The following is an 18,853-nucleotide window of genomic DNA, read 5'->3' on the forward strand; positions in this document are numbered from 1 at the left end:
ATGTATGAATATTTGTATGCATATATGTACGCAGGTAATCCACCTTCCCCTTTATAAGGTTGATGCCACACTTTAAGGATTGCATGCCTCTTAGGGGGATGTTATGATAAATTTTTAGTCTCTAACGTAAATATGCTATTTTACTTACACTAAGTGGCTAACATAGAAATATATTATGATATATGACTTTAGATTTAAATAAGATAAAATACAAAGATGATATCTTATACTATCAATCAAAGATATCATTGACCAAAGGATGGCGAATGATCTATAAGCTTCTCCTCATCAGTCTGGAAGGACTCTAGGAAGCCAGTTTGTTTTAATATCTTTGAAATGACCTTATTTTAGCATATTTTTAATATAAATATTTTAGCATATTTTATTTAACATGAATATTTTAGCATAATTTACTGAATATGAATATTCATGTTGAATTAAGTAGTATTTGTTTTCTAATCCTTTATTTTTTCTCTTTTATTAATTTCTAATTCTCAGTTGAGACTTAATTTTTATCATGCTAATGAAAATTTGTCTTATAAATAGCAATTCAGCATGACTTACTAATGACCACACAAACTGGATCAGTACACTGAAGCAATGAGTCATAGAAATCTGGTAAAGAATATCAATGTCAAAGCAATCCTACAGGAAAGGATAGTTTATAGATTGCTTCTTTCTGAAAAGATAAATAAGAATATAAAGACATAGTTTATAAATTTTATCTCTGTATAATGGTGAGTAAAGGAGTTTTTTCTGTTTTGTTTTCTTTACCATGTTTGTGTAATCTTCTTTCCAACATTTTTATGGAAAAAAGTCTTATAACCAGAAATATGTAATAACCAACAGTTTGAAATATTCCTACAAGTATTTTTCATCTTTGTTTTTAAAGTTACAAAATAAAATAAAACTTAAATTCAAAAATATGGAAGTAGCTAATTAAATTAGTATTAATAGATCTACTATTGAAATGTTGCCAAAAGGACTCTAAAGAAATATGGGAAATGATAATAATGCAAAGAGAAAATGGAGGACACAGAACTGCAAATGCATTGAATAGGCTAAGACTGCAAGAAAATGTTCCAAAATATGAGGGCAGTATGTTGATTTGTCTCTTCTACTTTTTCTTTGTATAAGTTGGAACATTATCTTTATAATGAACTCATCACCGCGAGCACTCTAGGAATATAAATGTTAAGCCTTTACAACTACTATAATGCAATAATACTGACAATACCTTATAAATTGATGATTACAGAATTTGGAAATTTCACAATAAATGTTATGTGGTTCTAAATAATGAGTTACATTGTAGGCTATAACTCTAGTAATATCCTATTTATCTTGTACATTATTATAACTTTGAAATCGAATGCACTTCCTTATCTTCTAAGCCATACTGCCTGAAATACAAGGATTATTATTTTAGATAGCTAGAAGTCCTGGAGTGTGTGTATGTGTGTGTGTGTGTATATATATATATATATATATTTTTTTTTTTTTTTTTTTTTTTTTTTTTGAGACAAAGTCTCGCTCTGTGCCCCAGGCTGGAGTGCAGTGGCCGGATCTCAGCTCACTGCAAGCTCCGCCTCCCGGGTTCACGCCATTCTCCTGCCTCAGCCTCCCGAGTAGCTGGGACTACAGGGGCCCGCCACTATGCCCAGCTAGTCTTTTGTATTTTTTAGTACAGACGGGGTTTCACCGGGTTAGCCAGGATGACCTTGTGATCCGCCCATCTCGGCCTCCCAAAGTGCTGGGATTACAGGCTTGAGCCACCGCGCCCGGCAGTCCTGGTATATTTAACGTTCTAGATGCTGGATGGAAATATTCAAATATAAGAGTCATTGATGACTTCAGTATGTCCTTCAGAGAAAGAAATTTAAGATGGAGTTTTAATAAAGTATTTTTCCACATTCTGTTTTTGATTGTCTCAAGGTGTCAACAGTGTCAACTAAAATGTGATAGTACTGGACTAAGCAAGAAGGCACTGAATCATTCTCTCAACCATAATTACTAGCTAATTCTGCCCTCTAGAGAAATACTTCCAATTTAGTTTCAAATTAAAAAAAAAAGTTGTCAGTGGTGTTTAAATTTTAAAAAATGTCTTTAACCTTTGTCTTAGTCTTTTTATGTTGATGTAAACAATCCCCGAGGCTGGGTAATTTATAAAGAAAAAAAGGTTTATTTGGCTTATAATTTCACTGGCTGAAAGATTAGACATCTGATGAAAGCTTCAGGCTGCTTCCACTCATGGCAGAAGACTAAGAGGAACCAGATGTGCAGAAATTCTCTCTTCACATGGTGAGAGAGAAAGCAAGAAAGAAGGGAGCAAGGTGCCAGTTTATTTTTAACAACCAGTTCTCACTGCAGTACACTCCCATCCTGCGTCTTGCCTCAGGGAGGGCATTAATCTATTCATGAGGGATCCAACTCTGTGACTTCAAAGCCTCCCATTAAGCCCCATCTCCAACAATGGACATTAAATTTCAACATGAGGTTTGAGAGAACAAACATCTAACCTATGGCACTCTGTTCTTGGGCCCCTAAAACTCATGTCCTCCTCACATTGCAAAATATAATAATTCCTTTTCAATTCCCCAAAGTCTTAATTGTTCTAGCAAAAGTCAAAAGTGCAAAGTCCAAAGTTTCATCTGAGACAAGTCTCTTCCAGCTATGTTCCTGTAAAATCAAAAAAGAAGCTATTTACTTCCAAGATACCAAGGTTGTATAGGCATTGGGTAAAAGATTCCTATTCCAAAAAGCATAAATCAGTCAAGAGAAAAGAGTAACAGGCCACAAGTCTAAAACCCAGGAAGGATGACATTAAATTTTAAAGCTCCAAAACAGTCCTTAACTTCATGTCCTGCGTTCTGTGAACTAGTTCAAGGGCTGTGATTCAAGACCTCAGGGAGCAGTGCCCCAATGGCTTTGCCGGGTGTACTCCACGTGGCTGCTCTCATGGGTGGGAAGGAAACAACAATGGCTTTTTCAGGCTGAAGGAGTGATATGGTTTGGCAATGTCCCCATGCAAATCTCACCTTGAATTCCCATGTGTTGTGGGAGGGATCCAGTGGGAGGCAATTAAATCACGGGGGCAGATGTCTTTCCCGTACTGTTTTCGTGATAGTGAATAAGTCTCACAAGATCTGATGGTTTTATAAAGGGGAGTTTCCCTGTAAGAGCTCTCTTCTCTTGTCTGCCACCATGTGAGACATGCCTTTCAAATTCCACCATGATTATGAGGCCTCCCTAGTCACGTGGATCTGTAAGTCCATTAAACCTCTTTCTTTTGTAAATTGCCCTGTCTCGGATATGTCTTTATCAGCAGTGTGAAAATGGACTAATACAGTAAATTAGTACCAATAGAGTGGGCACTGCTGAAAAGATACCTGAAAATGTGGAAGTGACTTTAGAAATGGGTAACAGGAAGAGGTTGGAACAGTTTGGAGGGCTCAGAAGAAGACAGGAAAATGTGGGAAAGTTTGGAACTACCTAGAGACCTGTTGAATGGCTTTGACCAAAATGCTGATAATGATATGGATAATGAAATCCAGCTGAGGTGATCTCAGATGGAGAAGAGGAACTTATTGGGAACTGGAGCAAAGGTGACTCTTGTTATGTTTTAGCAAAGAGACTGGTGGCATTTTTCCCCTGTCCTAGAGATTTGTGGAACTTTGAACTTGAGAGAGATGATTTAGGGTATCTGGTAGAAGAAATTTCTAAGCTGCAAAGCATTTAAGAGGTGACTTGGGTGCTGTTAAAGACATTCAGTTTTAAAAGGGAAACAGAACATAAAGGTTTGGAAAATTGGCAGCCTGACAATGTGATAGAAAATAGAATCACATTTTCTGAGGAAAAATTCAAGCCTGCTGAAGAAATTTGCATAAGTAATGAGGAGCTGAATGTTAATCACCAAGACAATGGGAAAATGTCTCCAGGGCATGTCAGAAACCTTTGCAGCAGTCCCTCTCATCACAGGCCCAGAGGTTTAGGAGGAAAAAAAATGGTTTTGTGGGCCAGATCCAGGATCCTTGTGCTGTGTGCAGCCTGGGGGCTTGGTACTGTGTCCTAGCTGCTCCAGCCATGACCAAAAGGAGCCCAGGTACAGCTTGGGCCATTGCTTCAGAGGGTGCAAGTGCCAAGCCTTGGCAGCTTCCACATGGTGTTGAGCATGTGGGTGCACAGAAATCAAGAATTTAGGTTTGGGAACCTTTGCATAGGTTTCAGAGGATGTATGGAAACACCTGAATGCCCAGGCAGAAGTTTGCTGCAGGGGCAGGGCCCCCGTGGAGAACCTCGGCTGTGGCAGTACAGAAGGAAAATGTGAGATCGGAGCCCCCACAGAGTCCCTACTGGGGCATTGCCTAGTGGAGCTGTGAGAAGAGGGCCACCATCCTCCGGACCCCAGAATGGTAGATCCACAAACAGCTTGCACTGTGCACCTGGAAGAGCCAGAAACTCAATGCCATCTCATGAAAGCAGTCAAGCGGGGTGACTATACCCTGCAAAGCCACAGGGGCAGAGCTCTCCAAGGCCATGGGAGCCCACTTTTTGCATCAGCATGACCTGGATGACATGGAGTCAAAGGAGATCATTTTTGGACATTTAAAATTTGACTGCCCTGCTGGATTTTGGACTTGCATGGGGCCTATAGCCCCTTTCTTTTGGCCAATTTCTCCCATTTGAAATGGCAGTATTTACCCAATGCCTGTACCCCCAGTGTATCTAGGGAGTAACTAACTTGCTTTTGATTTTACAGGCTCTTTGGTGGAAGGGACTTGCCTTGTCTTGGATGAGGCTTTGGACTTTTGAGTTAATGCTGAAATGAGCTAAGACTCTGGGGGACTGTTGGGAAGGCACGACTGGTTTTGAAATGTGAGGACATGAGATTTGGAAGGGGCTGGGGCAGAATGATATGGTTTGGTTGTGTCCCCACCCAAATCTCATGTTAAATTTCCACGTGTTGTGGGCGGGACCTGGTGGGAGGTAATTGAATCATAGGGGCAGCTCTTTCCTGTGCTATTCTGGTGATAGCAGCTAAGTCTCATGAGATTTGATGGTTTTATCAAGGGTAGTTTCCCTGCACAAGCTTGATTCGCTTGTTTGCTGCCATGTGAGACATGCCTTTCACCTTCTGCCATGATTGTGAGGCCTCCCCAGCCACATGGAACTAAATAAGCTCTTTCTTTTGTAAATCACCCAGTCTCTGGTCTGTCTTTATCAGCAGTGTGAAAATGGACTAATACAAGGGGCATAGTGGCTTGCAAGGTGCACCAGTGACTCTGTAATTCTGTGGTCTGAGAGCAGTGCCCCTGTTTTCACAGCCGTACTAGGCACTGCCCAAGTAGAGGCTCTCTCAGTGGCTCTACCCCATGACAGACTTCTGCCCAGGCACCGAGGCTTTCCAATATATCCTCTGAAATCTAGGTGGAATTTGCCAAGCCTCCTGGCACTTGCATTCTGGGCACCTGCAGACTTAGCACTACATGAATGCCACCAAGGTTTATGACTTGCAACTTCCAGAGCAGCAGCCCAGGTAGTATCTAGGGCTCTTTGAACCATGGCTAGAGTTGGAGTGGTCAAAACAAGGAGCAGCATCCCAAGGTGGTGCAGTGTAGCCAAGACCCAGTCCTGTCTCCTGAAACCATTCTGTTATTTTAGGTCTCTGAGTCAGTGATGGGAGGGATGGATTCAAAGATTTTGAAATGCCTTTGGGGTCTTTTTCCCATTGTTCTATTAACATTTGGTTCCCTTTTATCTGCACTAATCTCTCTAGTAAGTTGTTGTTCTTCAACAACCTGGGGTTCCTGTTCTAAGAACGCTCTTTTCTTCTTCATCAAATGACCAAGCTGCAAAATTTCCAAATTTTTATGCTCTGCTTCCCTTTTAGTTATAAATTCCAACTTTAAGTTATTTGTTTGCTTCCATATCTGATTGTAAGCTCTTAGAAGTAGGCATGCCACTTCCTGAGTGCTTTGAAGCCTAGAGATTTCTTCCGCTAGACATCCTATGTCATTGCTCTTAAGTTTGGCCTTCCCAAAAGACCTAGAGTATGGAAACAATGCAGACAAGTTCTTTGCTATGGCCTCGTCAGCGTGGGCTACACTGTCCATATTTCTATTAGCATTTTGGTCACAACCATTTATCCAATCTCCAAGAACTTCCAACTTTTCCTCATCTTCCTGTCTTCTTCTGAGCCCTCCAAACTCATCCAACCTATGTCCATCACCTAGTTTCAAAGCTCCTTTAAAATATTCAGATATCTTTGTAATGACAACCCCCCAACTCCTAGGTATGGATTTTTGGTTTAATTCATTTAGCATTGCTATAAAGGAATATCCAGGACTGGGTAAATTATAAACAAAAAGGGGTTTATTTGGCTGATAGTTTTTCAGGCTGGACAGGAAGCATGGCATCACCATCTGCTCCTGGTGAGGGTCTCAGGCTGCTTCTATTCATGGTGGAAGGCAAAGTGGAGCTGTCATGTGTGGAGATCACATGGCAAGAGAGGAAGCAAGAAACAGAGGAGGAGGGACTAGGCTCTTTTAACAACCAGCTTTTGCAGGAAATAATAGAGTGAGAACTCACTCATTACCACAAGGACAGCATCATGCCATTCATGAGGGAGGAATCTACCTCATGACCCAGATTTTCCCCATTAGACCCCACCTCCAATGTTGGTGATCAGATTTCAACATAAGTTTGAGGGAACATCCAATCTATAGCAACCTTACGCTGAAGATTTTGAATATTTAAAGTTCTGTATTGTTAGTGTCTTTCCCTAGACAATATTTCTCAAATCATCTGATTACATTTCATTTGGTTTAAGCATTTTGTAAATTTTATAAGTTAACAAACTGAATATGAGATTAGTGGTGTTTTCATCATTTTTTCCTCTCAGTTCAGTATCAATATCCTAAATCACCATAGATAATTGATCTTTATGACCTCCAAAATGTATCAATTGTACAGTTAGTTCAGAATTAGAATTAATTATAGATATTAACATTCTTAATAAATGTATGCCAGATTGCTCCCTAGGTTTTTGGCTCCAGCGGTATCAGGTGTAAGTTGTCACAAGTTATTCATTAGTATCACAATATGGTTATTAAGTCATGAGATGGTAACAAGGCCCTGACATTGTCAAATTCAAAGAAAAATAAAGGATCTCTTCTTTTACAAACGCATTGTTAATCTCTATAAATTATAACCAGAATTATGCATGAATCATACTTAACTATTCAGTGTAGAGTGAAATGTCTTAATTTATTAATCTCTCATCCATTAGCTCACTGATTATAATACTAAGTTAAAGGGGTAAATTTACATGTCACTTGCACGTTGGTTATTTCAACTTCATAATGCTTTATGTAAGTTTTTCAAAGTGAAAGAGTCATTTGGATGTTAATACTTTTTGTGATTTTCCTAAATTTTTTTGAAATAATTTGCTTATAACACAATTAGAGAGGCTTGTCTATCTTTAAAAAAGCCAGCATTCTTCTTTACATTTTCTTTTTATTTATTTCATATTTAAGCCCCTTAGTGTTTTTGATAATACAAGTAGGTTGAATCATATACAACTACAATTTCTGCAATGTCTTACATTTAGCTCAAATTAATATAAAAGAAATTATAGTGGAAAATGGATAAATGTTTATGATAATTAGAGTATTTGAATTTGAACATCCAATGCATAATTCTATATGTCGATTTTTTTGGAGAAAAAAAATTGGAATTCCCAGACAAATCTTAGATTTAGCTTCATCAATGTAAACATTGTATTTAGCTTCATCAAGATTCCCCAATTAATTTATATGAGGTTAACAATGTTGTAGACTTTATACACTGTAAAATTACGTTTTTCTTACAAGCAAGATATAATATTTTGACATGAAAATATAGAAAACATATTTCTTCGTGATTAATTATTTTGTCTCTAAAGCTTGATGAATATCCAGTCATTCAAATGACTGAATTGTGGATTCTCTGTACTCTCGAGTTATTATACAAGTAGCCTACCTTGATAGGATGATCCTATAAAGCCTTCTTATTGTTTATAAACAGTCAAGCTGTAAAATTGGTAGCCTTTTATATAAACAAATAATGTATAAGAACAAACTGTAATTATGTTCTATGTTAATACAAAATAATAAATAACTAGATACCTATTAATTTATTCTTTGCTTATGTTCTGTTTTTAACTAGATGGACTCAGTGATGGTGCAAACAAATGGAAGTCCATACTAATTCATATCTGGTCAGATTAGGGTTCAGCAAATTATTTTTTATTTATACTTCATTGTGGATAATAACTTTAGCTCTTTTTTAAGGTGCTAGAATTATTAGTGTGTAAAACCATTTGGTATTTGGTGACATATTCAGTAATAAAACAGATAAGACAGATAAGAGAAAGCAATACAAAACATTTAAAATTTAAAAAGCAGAAATTTTTAGTTTTTAAAATAATACTATTCAGAGTTAGGTTGAATATCAGAAAATCTGTCTATAGTGAATCTTTATAACATATTATTTAAATAACAATATGAAAAGGAATGAGCATTGTAGCTCTAGGTAAGTAAATTTCTGAAGTATTTTTCAAAATGGGCTTCAGAGATGTTGGGTAAGTTATGTTTTGGTGGGATTAAAGGAAAAGAAGATATAAAATTAGTCCACTAGGTTAATTTTATCATCTAGACTAGAGATCTGTGGCAATTTTATTCTATCACAGAAAAATTTTCTCCCATTTTTCACTTGCCTCCTCCCTCCTTCTTTTGCCTTTTATTTTGTCCCTTCCTCTTTTCCTCTCTCTTTCCTTCTTTTCTTTTTTCTTTCCTTTCCTTTTCCCCTTACTAGAATTAACACAAAGGGAAAAAAGGGCTTGAATAAGAGAAATGAGGAATCTTTTTAAAACTGCAAAGACTTTCAAAGACAAAATTACAAGCTTATATATAGGGAAAGATGTGTTTATTTCTTCACTCACGTATTATTCTCTCCCCATTGATGTTATGTGAGAGATGACAATGGTCTATCTTACATATCCTTAGTGTTACTCTGCTTATCACTCTCACTGTAAGGCTTTTATCCAATTTCACAGATGATAACTTTTAGTTTGTAAACCATTGGTTATCAATTAAAAGAAATCATCCAGAACTAACTGTTTGGCTACTATAATTAATCTTTATGTAGTCTAATCCCTATTTGATGAGGTTATCTGCAACAAATATAGAATATTTACTTTAAATCATACTGTTGACATTCTGATAATCAATTTTTACTATCATTAATGTTATATAGAAGAAAAGAGAGAAAATGATGTATCTCACATACAGGCTATCATTCATCATTTTGCAAATCATACAATGTCACTAAATAAGGAATTCTGAAATCTTCACCATTCTATACAAGTTCAACTCTGTATATAAAATAACAAAAACAAAAATAAATGAATGACAAAAGTATTAAAGATTAGTTTAGTTTATAGTCTATACTAGACATATACTTCAACTCTTTATTCACTTACACCAAAATAGTATATAACAAATTATTATATTCTACTAGAAAAATGTATACTAAATCTTGCTTCAAAATCTATTATAAAATTCTGCAAGATTAGATATGTCGTGACTTTAAACCAATCGTTTCTCACTTGGGGATGATTCTTCACATCCAGGGGACTTTTGTCCATATCTGAAGGTATTTTTGCTCGTCGTGACTTAAAATGTGCTACTCGCATCTAGTGGTAATAGGTCAGAAATGCTTCTAAACATCCTGCAGTGCACAGGACAGATCCCTACAATAAAAGAGTATCTGGCTTAAATATTAGTAGTACTGAGGTTGGGGGACACTTATTTAGACAAATATGTGCTGAGCACTTCCTATGCTTGACATTGAGCTTAAGAACTTTTGGGGGTACAAAATAAGCCACGGATTCAGTGCAATCTCAGAGATGAGTTGAAAGTCAAAATAATAATGATGATGATGATATATCATAAAAAGATCAAACAAAAAGCCAGTGTTCAATGAAGTCCAACTCACATTTGCTGGGGGATTAGGAAGTGTTAGAAAGATTGCAACACTTACGAATGTGTTTTATCACTGTCTTAGTAAATGCATGTATATGGTTATAAATGAAAAACACACAGAGGAATTATCATTGAAAAACTGTTTTCCTCTTTTCTCTTGTCACTCTGGTCACCACTTTCTTTTCCAAAATAGAGAGTTGTTACTCAGATACCTTTGGTAAACATGTCGTTTGCCCCAAGTTTTTTGCTATTACTAACAATGCTGAGATACTGAGATAAATACAGGCATACCTTCTTTAATTGCACTTTGCTTTATTGCATTTCAGAGATTTTTGTGGTAATTTTCAGATTAAAGGTTTTTGGCAACCTTGCATCAAACAAATCTATCAGCACCAATTTTCTAAGCACATCTGCTTACTTCATGTCTTGGTGCCCCATTTTGGTAATTCTTGCAATATTTTAAACTTTTGCTTTATTATTATATCTATTATAGTGATCCATGATCAGTGATATTTAATGTCACTATTGTGATGGTCTTGTCCCATGAACTGCACCCATATAAGGAGGCAAAGTTAATTGATAAACGTTGTATATGTGCTGGCTGCTCCAGTGACAGGCTGTTAACCCATCCCTCTCTCTCTCTCTCCTCAGTCCTACCTATTCCCTGACACAAAACAATATTGAAATTAGCCCAATTATTAATCAAACAGTGGCCTGTAAGTATTTAAGTGAAAGGAAGAGGCATAAGTCTCTCATTTCCAGTTAAAAGCTAGAAATGATAAAACTTAGTGACAAGACATTTCGAAAGCCAATATAGGCTGAAAACTAGGTGTCTTGCACCAGTTAGTGAGGTTGTGAATGCAAAGGAAATGTTCTTGAATGAAGTTAAAAGTGTTACTCCAGTGAACACATGAATAAGAGCACGAAACAGCCTTATTACTGACATGAAGAATGTTTCAGTGGTCTGGAGAGAAGATCAAACCAGCCACAACATTTCCTTAAACCAAAGCCTAATCCAGAGCAAGACCCTAACTCTCTTCAATTCTGTGAAGGTTGAGAGAGGTGAGAAAGCTCAGATGAAAAGTTTTAAGCTAGCACAGGTTGGCTCATGAGGTTGAATAAAAGAAACCATCTCCATAAAACCGCAAGGTGAAGCAGCAGGTGTTGATATAGAAGCTGCAGCACATTATCCAGAAGACCTAGTTAAGATCATTCATAAAAGTGGCTACAGTAAACAACAGATTTTCAATGTAGACTAAACATTCTTCTATTGAAAGAAGATGCCATCTAGGACTTTCATACCTAGAGAGGAGAAGAAAATACCTTGCTTCAAAGTTTCAAAGGACAGGCTGACTCTCTTGTTAGAGACTGATGCGGCTGGTAACCGAGTTGAAGGCAAGACTCCTTTACCATTCCAGAAATCGTAGCACCCTCAAGAATTTATTAAGTCTACTTTGCCTGTGCTCTGTAAGTGGAAGAACAAAGCTTGGATGACAGCACATCTATTTGCAGCATGGTTTACTGAATATTCTAAGCCTACTGTTGAGACCTTTTACTCAGGAAAAAAATACATATATATATATTTCTGTCAAAATATTACTGTTGGCCGGGCACGGTGGCTCAAGCCTGTAATCCCAGCACTTTGGGAGGCCGAGACGGGCGGATCACGAGGTCAGGAGATCCAGACAATCCTGGCTAACACGGTGAAACCCCGTCTCTACTAAAAAAAAAATACAAAAAAAAAAAACAGCCGGGCGAGGTGGCGGGCGCCTGTAGTCCCAGCTACACGGGAGGCTGAGGCAGGAGAATGGCGTAAACCCGGGAGGCGGAGCTTGCAGTGAGCTGAGATCCGGCCACTGCACTCCAGCCCGGGCAACAGAGCAAGACTCCGTCTCAAAAAAAAAAAAAAAAAAAAAAAATTACTGTTCACTGACAATGCACCTATTTACCCAATAACTCTGCTGAAGATGGGTAAGGAGATTAATGCTGTGTTCACGCCTGCTGACACAATATCCATTCTGCAGCCCACAGAACAAGGAATAATGTTGACTCTCAAGTCTTACTATTTAAGAAATGCATTTTGTAAGGCTATGGCTGCCATAGATAGAGGTTTCCCTGAAAGATCTGGGCAAAGTAAATTGAAAACCTTCTGAAAAGGATTTACTATTCCAGATGTCATTAAGAACATTTGTAATTTATGGGAAGAAGCCATAATACTTACATTAACAGGGGTTTGGAAGAAGTTGATTCCGGCCCTCATGGATGACTTTGAGAGGCTCAAGACTTCAGTGGAGGAAGTAACTCCCAATGTAGGGGAAACTGCAAGAAACCTAGAATTGGAAATGGAGTCTGAAGATGTGACTGAATTGCTGTGATCTCATGATAAAACTTGAGTGGCTGAGGAGCTACCTCTTAAAGATGAACGAAGAAGGTGGTTTCTGGACATGAAATCTACTCCTGGTGAAGATGCTGTAAATATTGTTGAAATGACAATAAAGAATTTAAAATATTACATAAACTCAGCTGATGAAGCAGTGGCATAGTCTGAGAGAATTGCATTAGATTTACCTGTGTCTTAAAGAGTTTTTGGAATTCCTCTTACAAACAACCTGAATGTGAATAGAGTGCTTTATTGGAAGGGCAAAGGGAGGAAATTATTCTTCAACATCTTTCTTACTTCTTTGGCAATTTTTCTAATTAGGTGTTCTATCTTTTCTGGGGTTCACTTTGGTAGTCTATATTTTTTCTGGATAATCATTTTATTCACATTGTCACATTTATTTAAGTGGTATTTAGCAAGGTAGTTTCATATAATTTTATTTTCTTTGATATTCTTCTATATCTGTGTTACTTTTTCTGAATTAGTGCTTTCATCTTTTTTCCTTCACTTTTTTCATGGTTTATTGCCAGTCTGAGAGATAAGCATCTTAACATTTTACATTAAGTATGCTTTTAATAGGTTTTCCCCTTTTTAAAATTTGTTTTTGATATTCTTTATTTGTAGTTCTTTGATACTTTAATTGAAATTTTATATTCTTCCTTTGTCCAGGATTCTATTTTTTTCCTAGAAATTTGTTTCATTTCACTTGTCTTATCATAATATTGTTGGTAAAAGAGTTTCATGATATTTTAATTACTGTAAAATCTACTGGTCAATTCTTTCTCTCTTTTTTATTTTTCATATTGGTACCTTCACTATTTTTTCCTGGCTCAGTCTTATCAGAGAGAAGTTTACCCATTTCATTAGTTTTTTAAACAATTATTTTGGACTTTATACATTCTTTCTTATGTACATTTGCTTTCCATTTCTGTAATTGATGCGTTTAGGTTTATTATTTCCTTTTCTCTAATTTCTTTAGGTTTCATTTGTTGTTAGTGAGCTAAACCTTTGTCAACAATTTTTTTTCTATATTTTTACTTTAGATGTATCTTGCAAATGTTAAATCTTGTCTGACAATCTTTATCAGTTAATTTGAGCACTTAGTCCATTTATACTGAATGTGATTACTAATATCTTTGATTTTAAATCTGCTATCTTACTATTTGCTTTTTGTTTGTCCTGCCTGTTCTATGACTCCTCTTCCCCCTTTTCTTTCTTTTGGATTGACCATTTTTTATTAATCAGTTTGTTCTCTATTGCACTAGTACTCTTCTTGTAGTGAGTAATTTAGGTACTGCAATATGGCACAACTAGACTGCATCCATATCCAAGATAGTCCCTCTTTTTTTTTTTTTTTTTGCTATCTCACCCATAAACTTCCCCTTTCAAAAATGACTTAACCTTGTTTTTCCACTCATGTTTGCCTTTCCAATTTCATTAAACTTTCTACCAAATGACATATGGGAAGACTCTCACAGCTTGTCCACTTACCCTTTATCTTTTGCTGTAGACAAATAATTTTAGGGGTTATGCTTCAAAAAGAGACATTGACTTGGGGAGATGTATTCTACCACCAGTGTCAGGGATATATAGCTGGGTGCATCCTTTCTCAACTGTTTCCTGCATCTGCCACCTGTGCTACTTTTGGTTTTTCATATTTTCAGAACAGTCTTTTCATCTGTTCTGTCATTTTGGTGTGAATAGAGTTTACTTGTAGGTTTTCTTCCAGCAATTTTTTTTTGAAAGCAGGGGCTGTGATTTCTGGAAGAAGAATGGACAAGCACTGGATCTTTTTGAACTTTTAAAATATGCGATTCCTATGGTACAGCATGCCATCTTGGTCTTGAAAACTGGGTAGGATTTTGGACAGTGAAAGAAGTGTACTTAGGCATAATGGTACAATATAAGAGCCGACAAAAAACACAGCATACTAGTGTACTTAGCAACCTAAGTACTGAGTATTAAAAATGAACCCAACATTAAGCTAGACAGTAGTGGTAGAGGGATTCTATACTCAATGATCTGTTCTCAAGGAGGTCACAATGTGGGATGAGCAGCAATTAGCAGTGTTTGACTGAAGCACAGATTATGAATAGCAGGTTAGTCTGGGGCCAAGTTCTGGCTGAATTTCAGTGTTACTCATTAACAAACATTTAATTCAACAAACAAAGTAGGCATGCTGCAGGGAGAGCAGTCAGGTGGTCATTATAGATTTTTGAGTAGGTACCTTGGGAGTAAACTTCCTAAAAGAGATATAATTTGGCCTACTAAATAGAAGCTTCATTTATCTGTTACAGTATCAATTTGCAATTCACAATTATCTTTCTCCAGAGCATAAAGTATCCTTTGTTCTTGTATAACTCAAATTTAATAAGAAATTAACGCAACTCTGAATGTTTTAGTAGTGTTAATTGCTACTTTCGTTTCAAGACAGAACTGAAAGAGTTAAGGAAACTCACTTCTCATTACACAGCTGAAAAAATTATTTTATCAGTAAAATGCAATTAGAATGAGACATAAATGTATATTTCTAAATTATTTTTAATGTCATGGGATTTTAAGCATTGGGGCACATTATCACTTTATCAGTAATTATTATCATATAAGAACTGCTTATTATATAACATTTCATTCATAGATTCTTTCATTTCCTTATATATTTTTCAAATAAAATGCAGCAAAATTAGAAACAAAGTTTTAATATTTACAACTCTCTCTTCTTTGTAATATGGAATTCAATTCAGTGTGTGTATTTTTTCCCCTCTTTTAATACTCATAACAGGGTATAGTGGTGTTTGCAGCAAGCATCTTGGGAGTGGAACAAATGGGGAGGGGTTGGTGAAAAAGTATGAACTTTCAGTTATAAGTAAATTCTGAGGATCCTATGTACTGCATAGTAACTATAGTTAATAACAATGTATTATATACTTGAAATTTCTGAAAGAGTAGATCTCAACCATTCTCACCAAAAAATAAAAAAGGTGACAGATATACTAACCAATTTGATTCTGGTAATAATTTCAAAATGTATGATATATCAAATCATCATGTTGTACATTTTAAACACATCTGACATTATTTTTTCAATTATACTTTTATAAAGATGAAAAATTCTCATAATTTATGCTATATTTTAAAAGGAACACTCATCTATAATTATTTTTTAATATTAGTATACATTAATTATACATATTATCATTTTCATACAACAGATCTTTGGTTAAGATTAAATATTTGTTAGAGCCATCCTTGTGATTGTTTCATCCAGTGTTGTGTGTTTAATATAATATTAAAAGAATCTATGGTTACATATTAGGATTAGTATTATTAGCCCTTTGCCAAGATCCCTGGAACAAGAGGCAGAGGGGACAAGGAAAAGCAGGATTTTATTCAACACTTCCTGTTTACTCATTTAACAAATCACTTAATTTTCATCAGAACATGTATGAGAAGTGTTGTTCTATCCTCCTCCTCTCAATGATGCTGTGGTGTCTGATTCATGCACAACCCCTTGCCAATTTTATGCTACCCAAAGGGCACCCTGAAACTTGTCTCAGGGCTTTTGCATGTGACATTAAACTCAGGCTCACATATTAATTTAGCCCCTCCATTATCCTGTAATATTATCAAGACATAAACTGATGTCTGTGCTCTTCAGCCACTAAATAAGTTCTTCCATTTTCACAAGCAGTGATATGCCCATGAATGTCTAAAGTACACTGTGGATGCCTTGCAGGAAGCATGTTAGAACAGTCCCAGTAATTTAGGCAGGTATTCCAAGGATATCCCTCTCGTTTTGTCAAGTCTTTGGAAGCTATCTGAGATCCACTTTCAACTTTTAAAAAATATTTTAATCAGCCTTTTTGAGGTAGAAGTTACATACAATAACATTAACTAATGAGAGTACAATTTTATAAATGTGACAATATTCATAACATAATATATTTCCTTTACACCAATCAGCTCTGTAGGAATCAATCTCCTTACTAACCCTAGCTACTAGCACCTACTGTTCTCCTTTCTCTCACTGTAGACTTGCATTTTCTAGACATTTAATAGAAATTGAACAATACAGTGTGTAGTCTTCTTGACTTCTTTCATCTAGCACAATGCTTTTGAAACTCATCTATGCTTTTGCATGATCTGTGGTTGTCTTTTTTATTGCAATGTATTATGTTGTATAAATACGCAAAAATTTGTTTATCCATTTAGCTGTTGATGGACATTTGAGTTGTTTTCGATTTTTGGCTGTAACTAATTAGGCTGCAATTAGCATTTGAATGCTATTTTTACGAATGTAAGTTTAATTTCTTTTTTTTTGTTTGTTTTTGGTGGTTTGCTGGCAGTATTGTTCTTTTTCTTTATTTTTATTTATTTATTTATTTTTTAATTTTTGCTATTATACTTTAAGTTCTAGGGTACATGTGCATAATGTGCAGGTTTGTTACATATGTATACTTGTGCCATGTTGGTGTGCTGCACCCATCAACTCGTCAGCACCCATCAACTCGTCCTTTACATCAGGTATAACTCCCAATGCTATCCCTTCCCCGTCCCCCCTCCCCATAATAGGCCCCGGTGTGTGATGTTTCCCTTCCCGAGTCCAAGATATCTCACTGTTCAGTTCCCACCTATGAGTGAGAACATGCGGTGTTTGGTTTTCTGTTCCTGTGATAGTTTGCTGAGAATGATGGCTTCCAGCGGCATCCATGTCCCTACAAAGGACATAAACTCATCCTTTTTTATGGCTGCATAGTATTCCATGGTATATATGTGCCACATTTTCTCAATCCAGTCTGTCACTGATGGACATTTGGGTTGATTCCAAGTCTTTGCTATTGTGAATAGTGCCGCTATGAACATACGTGTGCATGTGTCTTTATAGCAGCTTGATTTCTAATCCTTTGGTTATATACCCAGTAATGGGATGGCTGGGTCATATGGTACTTCTAGTTCTAGATCCTTGAGGAATCACCATACTGTTTTTCACAATGGTTGAACTAGTTTACAATCCCACCAACATTGTAAAAGTCTTCCTATTTCTCCACATCCTCTCCAGCACCTGTTGTTTCCTGACTTTTTAATGATTGCCATTCTAACTGGTGTGAGATGGTATCTCATTGTGGTTTTGATTTGCATTTCTCTGATGGCCAGTGATGACGAGCATTTTTTCATGTGTCTGTTGGCTGTATGAATGTCTTCTTTTGAGAAATATCTATTCATATCCCTTGCCCACTTTTTGATGGTGTTGTTTTTTTCTTGTAAATTTGTTTGAGTTCTTTGTAGGTTCTGGATATTAGCCCTTTGTCAGATGAGTAGATTGCAAAAATGTTCTCCCATTCTGTAGGTTGCCTGTTCACTCTGATGGTAGTTTCTTTTGCTGTGCAGAAGCTCTTTAGTTTAATTGGATCCCACTTGTCAATTTTGGCTTTTGTTGCCATTGCTTTTGGTGTTTTAGACATGAAGTCCTTGCCCATGCCTATGTCCTGAATGGTATTACCTAGGTTTTCTTTTAGTGTTTTTATGGTATTAGGTCTAACATTTAAGTCTCTAACCCATCTTGAATTAATTTTCATAGAAAGAGTAAGGAAAGGATCCAGTTTCAGCTTTCTACTTATGGCTAGCCAGTTTTCCCAGCACCATTTATTAAATAGGAAATCCTTTCCCCATTTCTTGTTTTTCTCAGGTTTGTCAAAGATCAGATGGCTATAGATGTGTGATATTATTTCTGAGGACTCTGTTCTGTTCCATTGGTCTATATCTCTGTTTTGGTACCAGTACCATGCTGTTTTGGTTACTGTAGCCTTGTAGTATAGTTTGAAGTCAGGTAGCGTGATGTGTCCAGCTTTGTTCTTTTGACTTAGGATTGTCTTGGCAATGTGGGGTCTTTTTTGGTTCCATATGAACTTTAAAGCATGTTTTTCCAATTCTGTGAAGAAACTCATTGGTAGCTTGATGGGGATGGCATTGAATCTATAAATTACCTTGGGCACTATGGCCATTTTCACGATATTGATTCTTCCTATTCATGATTATGGTATGTTCTTCCATTTGTTTGTGTCCCCTTTTATTTCACTGAGCAGTGGTTTGTAGTTCTCCTTGAAGAGGTCCTTTACATCCCTTGTCAGTTGGATTCCTAGGTATTTTATTCTCTTTGAAGCAATTGTGAATGGCAGTTCATTCATGATTTGGCTCTCTGTTTGTCTGTTACTGGTGTATAAGAATGCTTGTGATTTTTGCACATTAATTTTGTATCCTGAGACTTTGCTGAAGTTGCTTATCACCTTAAGGAGATTTTGGGCTGAGATGATGGGGTTTTCTATATATACAATCATGTCATCTGCAAAGAGGGACACTTTGACTTCTTCTTTTCCTAACTGAATATCCTTGATTTCTTTCTCCTGCCTGATTGCCCTAGCCAGAACTTCCAACACTATGTTGAATAGGAGTG

The sequence above is a fragment of the Macaca fascicularis genome, chromosome 3, assembly GCF_037993035.2.
Source record: "Macaca fascicularis isolate 582-1 chromosome 3, T2T-MFA8v1.1".
In the NCBI taxonomy this organism is placed as follows: domain Eukaryota; kingdom Metazoa; phylum Chordata; class Mammalia; order Primates; family Cercopithecidae; genus Macaca; species Macaca fascicularis.